Here is a 12717-nt window from a genome sequence, read left to right as displayed (position 1 = left end):
TGTAACACATGGATTTTTCCATCATCTTTATTCATGCCAACAGAGGGAAGAGATACATATTTTTACAGATATTGTATGATATGATAGTTGAAGTTTACAAAGTAGCACGTCTCATTCTATCTGCAAGAAAAGAAAAGAAAAATAAGATTTCCATTGTATTAATATCTCCATTGTACAGATAAGCGAACCTAGTACAGGTTAAGTGCCTTGCCCAGTGTCACACAACTAATAAGTGACAGAGACAATGCACAAACCGAGGCCTGAGAAGTCTGAGGTCCACGTAGCCTCCACTGTACCATGACTGACGTAAATACGTAACAGCTGGATGCACCCTTACAGGTGCTCCTATTCAGTGAATGAGAAGCAAATGTCCCGTGACTTTTCTCGTGCTGTTTAGTTATAGCTAGAACGAGGGCCCAACCGTGGGATCCACGGACAACAGCTGACTGGATCAATATAAAGAGCGGGTCCTACTGCAATACTTTTAATTTTTCTGTGGATCATAAAAGGATTTTATTATTCCAATGATTGAAAGTATCAGTTATTTTTAGTTTTGAAAGTAACCTGGAGGTTGCACAATACTCACCCAGCTGGTGGATAAATTTCCATGGCAACCAGTTATTAGTCAGAGATTGATTCCAGAGTCATGCTGTCTACAGAGCCCCGATTCTCAACCCTGGCTGCACATTGAAACCCTTGGGTAGCTTTTAAAAAATCCTCTGGCCTGGGGTCTATCCCTAGAGATTCTGATGTAATTGGTTTAAGGTACAATCAGGGCATCAAGAGTTTGTAGGTTACTCAGGTGATTCTAATGTGCAGCTTGGTTGAGAACTGCTGCTGTGGAATGAGGTTATTAAAGATTACGGATGGTCTATGCTGTTTTCACCACCTGGGAGAACTTCAAGGGGTTTGGGGTTTCAGCTTTCTACTATGAAGGTCTGCTAAAAAATAAACTGACAAAAGGCAGATTCCTAGGGGAAATGGCATTAAAATGTATTAGCTTGCCTAGGGGAGAACCACGGAGCGTTAACCCCACCCCATGATGGGATACAGAAGCTTGTACAACTTCTTGAGGTTACTGAAAGAATAGGGGCTTGAAACACGGCCAAAAACGGGTTACAGTGGCAGGACAGGTTATGGAAGGGAGAGAGGAGGAGGCCTGTCTAACAAAGGTGGTCTTGTTTGACAGACGAAATCTCACAGGTAGCAGCCCTCGAGAATAGATGGCAAATGTTTTTTTTTTTTTGTTATTCTTTTTCAGACCTCTAAAGCTGTCAGACTCTCAGTTAATCTTTCTTAGATCTGGACATGGGAGAGGCTGGCTGTATCAATGCAGATTTTCTCTACAAATTCACATCTCCCCCACAAAAGACAGCTTTGTAGAACTATTTCTGTCTGCGGGCCCTCTGAACAGCCATCTCAAAATGTCAAAGAAGTATATTTTTGGGGGAATTTTCTGGTCTCCTTCAACCTGCACCATTCTGCCCAGCATTTCAGAAAACCCTACATTGAGTTTTAAACCTGGTTGTACTAAGAAATAAGCCAATGATTCAGAATGCTTATGATTGCCCTGAAACTCAGTCATTAGAGTTAAATAAGTAACAGCTGTTAATCATTTTCTTGGCAGACGCCGTTTTGCTGAAGGAGTGAGGAGATGTGGCTGTAATACTTGATCTTTTCTTTCATTAAAAGGTAAGGGCAATATTGCAAGTGACAGTTCTTCGGGGTCACTTATTTTTATACCTTTTATATGAAAATACTGCAATAGGCATCTCACAAATCATTGAAAAACTCTCAGATTCTGGTGTATTCCTATTCCTGTGTTTTAAAAGAAAGCAAATTTCAGAAGAAGGAAATGGACTCTCTTTCTTTGGACAACAGCAGTGGTCACTGACAATTATGTTGTTTGAGTTGAGTTCTGGCTAGGCTTCAGAAGGAAACCTGCCGCGTGCTCAGTCAGGGGGAAGCGTTTGGTGCACGGTCTTGTGCGTGGAGTCTAAAGGAAACCAGTCTCAAGGCTGAGTGACGTGGCGACTTGTGTTTGAGATGAACAAGCTTTGACTTCCGGGGGAGGGGATCTCGTTGAGGGATGTTGGTGCTTCTCTTTCTTTTCCTCTTCTTCTTTTTTAAAGTGACATTGCTCTGTGTGGAAGCATCTGTTCAAATGCTGCTCCTTCCAGTTTGAAGTTGAGGGCTGGGAAGTGGAGTAAGCCAAGCCTCGGTGAAGGACTCCGACACTAGAGATAGAAACAGGAGCAAAAGCGGGACGCCCAGGAAAAAGCTTGGACATGCTGTGTGTACAGCAAAGTGGGAACTGGGAGAATGCTTGGGAGACACGTTCCCTAAGCTTATCTCAGATTCCTACGTTGATCAGAGTATGGAAAACTAATTCCAAATCCTGATTTTTGGGGAGGTTTGAAGCTATTAACATACTTCTCTTAGGAATATCATGGTATTGGGCAAGTTCGTTTTCTTTTCCCTGATGTCCTCTTTTGTAAACTGGGATTGATGATGGTATTATCCACCTCCCAGTCCTGGGTATTTTTGTTGCTCCTCTCAGTGACCAGTTTGTCCACAGTGAATGATTTAGGCAAAATTGTCTCAATTTGGTAGTGTGCATTTCAGTGGCATCATTTTACTTAGAAACAATGCTACAGTTTAATGTTTAGTACACAGAGCCAGAAACAGCATAAATTGATCATTTAAAGCATCAGCTTCCTTTCTTTTCACATAGTCCCTTTCTGTAATGCCAAGCCTAGCATTCATTCCCATTGGTATTGGTATAATTATATGACTTTGTATTCTGTGAGTCACTTCTTATTTAGGTCGTCTGAGTGTCAAGTTTGGGCCATACCTTTGGTTTTATACCTTACTGTCATCAGCAGCTTCCACCCAGAAAAGAAATACAGTCAAGTGAGACAGGCTTTACCACAAATGAACTATGATACACGGCACGTGCAACTAATAGCTCAAGTGTGTTTGGAGCTATTTGTGAAAACTAACCTCATGACCAATCTGAAGGAACATGCAGAAAATAGTAGTAGTATTCTCTGTGTGCTCTGACCCTTAGAAAGTAGATAGTTCTTGTCAAACTACCTTTCTAGATAAAGAGGATGCTCCCAAAATTTCCCTAGGCTGAAACCGCATTGCTTCTTGAGAAGAAAGACTACTAGTGTTTGGATAATATTTTTAGGTCCTTGAGATGGAACTGGGCCAGCAGGTTGTAGTACTGTGAGAGGTGATGGTAAATATGAAATGAGAAGGAATGTATGGGCGTGGAGCAGGTATTTGGAATACATAAAGGAGTTTCTGGAGTTGAGGATGGGGAGAAAGTTTAGGTTGCCTAGGATGGGGCCTGTAAGAATCTCCAGAAGTTAATGAGAAGGAAGAAAGCAAAGCAGTGCTATGGACTATTGCATTGATTTGCTCTACGGTGTAACTTAATGCGTATTTATAAAACACTAGAGGTGGGGATTACAGTTTTTTAGATATAAAAAGAGGGAGCAGTTGTTGGGAAACGCTGGAGTGAACAGTCCTCCAGTTTCTGCCTGCACCCTCTCTATCAGGCTTCAGCATGACGCCAAGAGAGTCGGCAAGAAAGCCAAACCCAGAGAGCAGAAACTAGCCTCCCACCTTTCCTCCAGGACCACGTTTCTCCTGTGGTAGTGTGCATCAGAGTCACATGGAGGGCTTGCTGAAGACACAGGTGCAGACCTCCATCCCCTAGAAGTCATAATGGGGTTGGTCTTGTGTGGGGCCTGAGGATTGGCCTTTCTAACAAGCCCCTAGAAGACACCAGTGGTGGATCACTGACTTGGATACAGGTTTTGTAATACTGTTTCTTCTGCCCTTTCTCTATGCCCAAAGGGGTAGCTATGGAGTGGGCTTAAAAACTTCTCTGATAATCAGCTTAATGAAATCAACCCCAAGTAGACCCAGACCCCGACTGTCACTTATATACAAACATCTGAATTCTAGCGGAAACTCTAAAGTTATTATAGATAATGCAACTGAGGCTTATAGAAATGAATTATTTAAATTCACACTAGGTGGCAGAGATAGGATTTAAACCCACATCTCTTGACACCAGATCCAGACTCTTTTTAAAACACCACTCAGGCTAAGGAGTTCTGGGCTGAATGATTCCTTATGACCAAGATTATAATTAAAACAGAAATTTACAGCATAACTCCACTCTGGTATAAACAGCAGGAAGTAAAATTAAGTTGGGGAAAGTATATGACCCTTATTGTCAGTTAGAACATTGACAAATTTATTTCAGAGGCGCTAAGCCCAAGCCTGAACAGACTTATCTCTTCTGCTTGTCTTTATTTTACCTGGGCCATCTGGCTGCGTTCTGCCTTACCAAGGACCTCTGGATATTTTGAGTTGTTTTTCTTTATAACAAAAATAAAACATAACAGCAGATTTCATTGTTGAGGGCAGTTATTTGCAAAAATCACTGAAATTGGTTATATTCAGGTTTATACTTTTGTAACCAACAGTTTATTTGAGATATTAGTATATAGTTTTGTTCTCATACATCTGAGTTCCTATAAATTTAGCCTATCATTCAAGAAATCTTTCCAGAGCACCTTCTGTTTTGCTAGGAACTAGTGCTCCTTCTTGGATAATGACGTATGGATGACTAGGTGATGATGTGATGACTTCAGAGGAGCCATATTGTAATTTAAGTTCTTCAACAAAAAATGTAGTCATGAAGCGTTGAGGAGGAGAAGGAAGAGATTAAATAGACCTGAAGGGAATTTGGCAAACTTCCACAGACTTGGAAGTTTTTAACTTGGAACTTGAAGTATTCCATGAGTATTCCATCAGCAACCTGAAGATTGAAAATGGATATTGCAGAAAGACTACCACTGACAGAATGCCAAAAAGGCAAAAAACTATATGGCATGTTTAGGAAACGTACAAAAAGAAAAATAGAGATGGAGGGAGACATATTAGCTGGGGGACATTGTTTTCCGCAGAGGGGCGCCACTGTCAGATTTACAGTTTCAGAAAAATTTCCCTCTCATTCACTTTCTACTTCATATCTTTCCTCTTTTCATTACAAATAAAACAAAAGGCAATTTATTTATTTCTTAAACAGTGACTCTCTGATAACAATGCAAAGAACAGATGTTGCTAAGGTATCAAGAGGCAATTAAAGGTGGGGAAACTACATAAGGAATCTTTAATAGGTAAGAAATTGGTTCCATGAATATTTATCCAGCGCCTCGTATGTACTAGATACTTTCCTGTTATTCTAGAAGCTAGGAGTATGTTAGCTTAACAGTACTCCTGTCCCTCTTGGAACTTACACTCTGGTGTAAGAAGATAGAATATAAATCAGTAAGTAAAATACACACACACCCACACACATAATGCATTTCTGTATACATGTCAGATGATGATATGCTATATATTTAATACATATAATAGATATATATACATATATAACATATGTATATCTATCTATCTATAATGTCAGATAATCTTATAACTGGTGGAGGCAGGCTGCAAACGCAAGATTGTGACTTTGGGCTCAGCTTTCTATTAGGTTGATGCAAAAGTAATTGCAGTAATTGTGAAAGTAAACAACACTTTATTTATTTATTGTACTTTAAGTTCTGGGGTACATGTGCAGATTGTTACTTTCACACCAACTTAATACTTACTGCCCATCTTTGTAACCCCTGCCATGACTAGCACAGTGCCAGTCAGTAGGTGGCGCTAGTCCCCCCAAATCTGATGAAGCAACTACTGGGGGAGGACAAATCTGACCCTCTATCTAGCGCCGTGAATTCCGGTTTCCCTTTTCCTTGTCTGAATTTCAGAACTGCAAAAGCCTCTCCTCATCGTCAGCAGATATCTTAGAAACCTAACTTACAACATGTTCTCCAGTAACAGCAGCAATTACTCTTCATCATTATTTATACTAATTTGATGCTTCAGTGAGATTATGTATTATGCTGTCCTTCCTAATTTTTTTCTTTTCTTTTCTGTAAACTGTAAGTGAGAATCAATGTAAAAGGATTGATGTCAAGTTTTAGGTAGCTGTTAACATGACTAGGGTTATCTAACCTTATTATGTTGATTGTAGTTTCTCTTCTGTATCTTCCAGCAAACCTTCAAATTGATTTTAAAATGCTGCTATTGACCTAAAGATTCTTAACAACAGGAGGTTTAAATGCTTTTCATTGTTATGTTTCCTGCCTATAATACCCATTACTATTCAGAGTCTGCAGCAGGGGATCGAATTCCATTGTAGGTTTTAACTAGAGAATCAAGGGCTAAGCGTCTTGTAGAGATAGAGACTGAGAAGAGGAGCCACCTGGCAATCAGTCCCACTTTCACCCCTAGAATAAATCCACTCAGCAACACTTCTGCCAGAAAGTCATCCGGTTTCTACTTGAATGATTTCTGGGATTGGTGACTCAAAAAGGAGCAGGAAACCTTGGGGTGAAGGTTCCAAGCTCCCGAGTGTAAGCTCTTGTTCTATCATCCGTTTTGTGGCTTTCAGTAGAATACCTGATCTTTTGAAGCCTCAGTCTCTCCATCTGCAAGATCAGACTGCTAGTCTCTATTTCAGAAAAATTATATATCTCAGAAAGAAGTCAATGCTTGAAAAGAGTCAAAATTTAATACACAATTTAAAATTACGTATTGGATTGTATGCTTGGGTGTGTGCGTATGGTATATGGAGGTGCCTTTCAAGGACCCTAATCTATTGATGAAGAAAGGTTATAAAGATTAAGAAAATTGCCTGAAGTTAGAAAGATAGTAAGTGGCCAGAGCCACTTCCTCTGGTCTATCTGGATCTATAGTCCTTAACTACCATGTAAAAGTAGCATCCCCTTCTATTGCAATAATCCTGTGATAAATTTTATTAGGTCCTGAGGCTATACCACCTAAAAAGACAGAATTCTTGTCGTCAAGGAGCTTATAATCTATAACTGTGCTTTCAAATATGATAGCATATTGAGTAATCAAAATATTTCTAATGCAAATTGAGATATTTAGTAGGTATAAATTGCACACTCAATTTCAAAGACAGTACAAAAACTGCAATATAGCTCAATAATTTTTATATTGATTACATATTAAAATTGTGATTTTTGGATATATCTGTTAAATATGTTAAATAAGATATATTACTAAGATTAATTCTATCTTTTATATATATATATATTTTAATGTGGCTATTGAAAAATCTTAAATCACAGATGCGGCTTATGTTGTCTTTGTATTTGACAGGGCTGGTCTGAAAGACGTAAAAAGGCAATTTTGGCATAGTTTATGATTAGAGTTTGAAAAGACGTACACACAAGGGAAGGCCTAAAGAATCATGAAGGTTTCCTGAGAGAAGTAAGAGCTATAGATGAGTACTTAGTAGACAGCTAAAAAGAAGAAAAGGTATTTCAGGAGCAGAAAGTAGAATGTTTTACTCCAGAAGTAAGAAATAGCTGAGCACATTCAGGGAACATCAAGAAATTCAGTAAAGGGCAAAGAGTGGGAAGACTGAAATGGCAAATGCCTCTAGGATTATAAAAAAATGTTCATTATGAAAGACTGGGAGGTGTTCGGCACTGAAGATGCTGAATAAAACAAATTCCAGATGTATCTGCATAAGGGAACTTGATCCTTTGGCTGAATAGTGGCCCTTTAGTCACAGTCAACCCTGAACTCAGTAAATAACTTTAAACAAGATTAGTAGTGGCTACAAAGATTAAAGTTTTTGACTTGTGTACACATCCTCTGCCTTTTGTCAAAGACAATTCTTGAACCTAGTTTTCCTAAAACTATCTCTAGGTGATCCAGGGAAAAATACATTCTTAATTAGGCAAAAACAAACAACTTCAGAAATCCAGATGTGTATAGATGCTGGGTAGATACTGTCTATAACTCTGGATGCTTCTCTATTGTCTTCCATTCAAATGCTCTGCTTTCCTATTAATAATGATCTGAACACACTCATTTTACTCGAATGGGAGACATGCTAAGTTTCTTCTCAACTTGAGATTTTGGGATTGGACAGACAAGCCCTTCCCCTGCTCCCAAAAAAGGGATTCAGGAAAGATTATGGTCTTAGAGTTTCCTCCATGAGGACAGAACTAATTGGAGAATCAGAAAGCTTTCTGGAGAGAAGTCTCACTAGAAAGAGAATAGGAAAATGGAGGGAAAACAGTAGGGAAAATGCACACACTTTCTAAAGTCTCCTAAAATAATAAATTGTTGCCCTCTGGGTGTTCCCAAAGGACTTTGTTCTTGCTTCCAACGTATTCACCCTGCCAGTGTATTACAATTCCTTTACACATTCACGTTTTATCTGTCGCTGGACTGTAAGCCCCTCCTTGCTGTATCCTCGATGTCCTTGGGATTAGCAAAATCCCTGGGACAGTCCAAGTGGTCCGCAGATGTTTTCTTCATTGTAAGAAAACATGAATGGGTGAATGAATCAATCAGTCAAATAATTTATACTTTGAACTCTTAGCTCTGTTATTAACTTCCTAAGTGTACTTGGGTGACTTAGTTTTCTTGGACCTTTTTTATATTTTCACAAGTTATATGGGTTCAGAATTTCATTTTAGGCTCAATATTCTGTCCCACACATCAGTAATATAAACTTTCAAGACCCTTTCTCCTGTCTTCTACTTCTCAATTATTAAGGAAAGGAAAAGCTAAAATAATAGCAGTAGCAGCAATATATCTATATGTCAAACTTGAAATGTATTTAATAATAAAAATGTGCCAGGAGGTTTTTTATCCTTTGATGTTTTTGTAGAGGCCCATTCTTTCATGAGGAAAGAAAAAGTTTATCCACTTGGTTTTTAGCTTGTAAGAATATGTTATAAATATAAGTCCCCAAAGACATTTAGATACTTAAAAATAATATTCAGAGAATGGAACCATGCAGTCACCAAAGATCAACATTTTCTATCACATTTTCTATCAGAGACTCTTAAGAATTTTCACAAACCATATGAACGTATATGCTAATTCTTTTCACATTTCAAGCACTGCCTGGAACAGAAACACTCAGTGCATACTCTGTGATAATACGTGAAATAAAACAGGTACACTTGAAGTTATGGAGGGAGATTTCCCTTGGCTGTATGCTACTTTCTAAATTCATATATATTTGTGGAGTTCCTAAGTGAGTGTGTTTTCTGTTTTCATTTATTCTTCCCCAAAGTTCCTAGGGATAATTCTAACTAGCATTTATTCAAGATCAATTTTAGACAAAATAAATTACTATAAGACACAGCATTGTAAAAAATATCTTAAGTCACTGTTTTTATATTGGTTGCTTCCACATTCAGAGTTAAAGTTATTTTAGATACTGCAATTAAGTGGAAATGGTGATATAGTGGTTTAATACCTTTTATGAAATTGCCATATTTCTGACATATCACATATTTTCATGCTCTGAAAAGCTCTAGCATAGTAAATTACTCTGAGAATCACAGTGCACCTATACCTTTGCAGAGTGGAAATTTTCATTAAATTTATTTATTCATTCTATGCACATTTACCGATCAACTTGGATATATCTAGATGCTATAATACAAAGATGAATAACAGAGCTGCTGCCTTCAAGATTTCACAGTGTTATCTTAACACACATACACACAGAAATAGGTGTGCATTCACACCCACAGACATGTTGACACAGACAAACATATATGTGTACATATAATACATATATGGAAAATTAAAATACAGTTTGTAGGCAAATTTGTACAAATTGGTAGGACAGTAGGACACTGCCTCAGTGAGAGTCCTCAGATAAGCAGGGCATCAAGACAGCATTAGGCATGCAGGAAATACAGACAGTTAGAAGACTGAGCTCTGCCTTTGGAGGAGGATACAGGTCTTACACCTGTGGAAGGAGAGGAAGGAAGGGGACTTGGAAAATAAAGTATCTTAGACTGCACTGTAATTCCAGAAAAGTTCAGCCAAGGCAAATCAAACTCATTCAATGAAGAAATACTGCTTCCCGTAAGAACGAGACTGTCTTAGTTTCTCCAGCGTATTCTGTAATTGGTTTGTAGCAACCTGCACAGAACATGACTTCAACAGGAATACACTGGTGAATCCAAAGGGGCAGGATCTGGGGCCATCAGTCCATCATATGCCTCAGAGCAGGACATGTGAGTGTCTCCTTTTCATGCTGCCCCAGACACTTAGTCCATAATGGGGGATTAGGAATGTCTGCCTGGAAGAGATATGATATTGTGGTATCTGATCTGAGACTTAAGAGTTGGATAAAGATATGGGCTGATGAGAACTGATGAGGCAAGATATTCCAACAACAACAAAATGTAGCTTGAGTTAAATCATAGAGGAGAGCAGGAGCTGGTTATGGAGGCAATTATTAGTATTTTGATATTGGTAAAGCCTAAAATATAAATAAAGCAGGAAGTAGTGAAAGATGAGGCTGGTGAGGTTAGGCAGAGGCCAAATAAAGAATGGATTTATGTTGTAATGTAATTATCCAGTAGGTAATGGGGAACCATTGAAAGAATTTAATTGACAAATGTCATAATTATGTATAAATTTTACTAAATCACTGTGGTAGCTGCTGAGGAAAATAAACAAGAATGGAGAAATCATTTGAAAACTGTTTTAGTAAGATAAGGGCCTGCATTAGAAAAACTGTCACAGGAATAAAGCAGAGCAAAGGCTTCATGGTATATTTAGGATGTAAAATAAGATACGACTGTGGGGTTTGAAAGAACTAGAAATGTTCAATGATGATTTGCAGTGCTCTGTCTTAATCGTGTGGGTGAATAATGGTACTATTAGCCAAAATTAAAATAGGAATAAAGGAGGAATATCAAAGAGTATATACAATGTGAGTACAGTTGATTGAATACAGAACTTTTGGTAGCACCAATTTTCTTAGGCGGAGAGCAGAGAAAGAGCTCACAGAGAACAAAAAAGATACCACTAAAAAGACATGAAGAGACTGCAGACAAAGTAGAATTGCAGGATGCATAGAAGCAATCGAGTTTCAAGAAGGGAGTTCATTAACAGCCTGACACAGTGGTACGTCAGAGCTCTTGCTACTGGCTTGTTAGAGCTGCTTGTTAAATTTTTAGAAATTTGCACGTCAATTGTTAAGGGAAGCTGTGATTAATAATCCAATGATATAAACTTACGATAAAATAAATCATTTTAAAAAGGTAATAAATACTCAAAACTCATCACTTTGGAATTAATTATTTTTATGTATTTCATTACTGTGTATGATCTTGAGGTCATTTATGCCTCTTATATCTGATGGTGGGCACATCTCTTTCCAGTTCTGTGTTCTGTGACATTGGTGGCTTGAAATCACCCGCAGTGGGAGTATTTATACCGTGGGTATTGGTAAATGCTTTTTTTTTGGAGGGCCATCTATTAATGGGTTTCTGGTTGTGGGTAACCTAGCAAGCACAGTTTCCATCTAGATGCAGAGGAGCAAAGTTAGTTCATTAGATACAATTAATGCCTTGAGGCATTGAGCTTTATTCTCTCAGAAATTGATTGAGTTCAGCTACAGGAGACTTGAGTTTGTTTTTAGGCTCAAGGCAGTGAATCAATAGAAAGGAAGAGGCTAAAACTACCCTAGATCTTGAGAGAACTGAAATATTGTGGATCTCCCATGGTTAAGGGTTTCAGAGGGGGCCCAGGTGAATGGGCTATCCTTGAGCAGAAAAGGAATCCCTTTCTCTCTGGGCTGGAAGGCATATCACACAGTATGGATCTAGATAGCGTGGTAGGAGTGAGGAATTAGTGGAGAATTGAGGTAAATGGGATGTGAGGTCATCAGTATCCCTGATAACATAAGAGGTTCAGTCATTTTCTGAGAGTAGGTTCAATTAGATATAATGATAGCAGCTTCTGAAAAGCACAAGGAAAAGGACCAAAGAACACTGCCAAACACCCAGCTGAGATTATCACCTTCAGTGTGTGTTAGTGCCAGTCTGAACACCTGGGCTCAGCTGCTCAGGTGAAGGCGTGGAGAAAGCAACACATAGTAGAGTTGGAGTTTTAGAAGTGCCAGAAAACAGGAACACCAGAGTGCTGAAGATGCTGGAGGGAGGGGAGTTTAGATGAGGAACTACAGGACTCAGACTTGGTGAGGGAGAAAGGAATGCCCAGAGGTGATTACAAGTCCAGCAGAGAGGAGCAAAGATTTGCTGGGAGATCCTGGAAACTCTGGTTGAGCAAGGACAATTACCGGGTTTGCAGACTCCCAGGGAGGAGCTGGTTGTTCAGAGCAGTCAAAGCTCTAGTTAGCATTAAGGCTCCTCCTGTTTCTGTAGAGAGCACTTCAGGACCTTATCAGTTTGGGGCCAGAGAGACAGAATGGATTAAATTAGGCAGTAGGAGATCTAGGAGATCTAGTGAGAGCTGGAGAAAAAAAAACTCTCCTGGGCAGACTGTCATGAAGCTGGGTTTCTAATAGATCAGTATTGACCCAAGAATTAAAGGGAACATTTATAATCAATAAGTGATCTTTGTATGTTAAACCTTGTGGTGACCTATGACCAAAAGCAATAATATTTGACCTGTAGATACAGTGTTTAAATGCCAAATTGCAAAATCAAGTAGGTAAAAATATAGACATGCACATATACACAGACACATTTTTCCCCAGTTACCTGGAGACTTGGCATCTGTTCAGAATCTTGAACTGCAGTGGTTTTCCGTAAGTTTCTTTGACTA

General features: G+C 38.8%; 1 protein-coding gene across 1 annotated transcript in view; it reads left to right on the top strand.

Annotated features, from left to right (window-relative positions):
* The first annotated feature begins 1649 nt into the window (after positions 1–1649).
* Positions 1650–12717, top strand: part of TENM4 (teneurin transmembrane protein 4) — a 1737111-nt gene continuing 1726043 nt past the window's right edge. The window contains 1 exon segment of the mRNA XM_064365345.1: positions 1650–1692. The gene's annotated coding sequence lies outside the window, so the exon portion shown is untranslated.

The sequence above is a fragment of the Aotus nancymaae genome, unplaced genomic scaffold, assembly GCF_030222135.1.
Source record: "Aotus nancymaae isolate 86718 unplaced genomic scaffold, 86718_ANA_hifiasm-v0.15.2.pri h1tg000059l, whole genome shotgun sequence".
Lineage (NCBI taxonomy): Eukaryota > Metazoa > Chordata > Mammalia > Primates > Aotidae > Aotus > Aotus nancymaae.
This window is presented reverse-complemented; position numbering and strand designations above follow the sequence as displayed.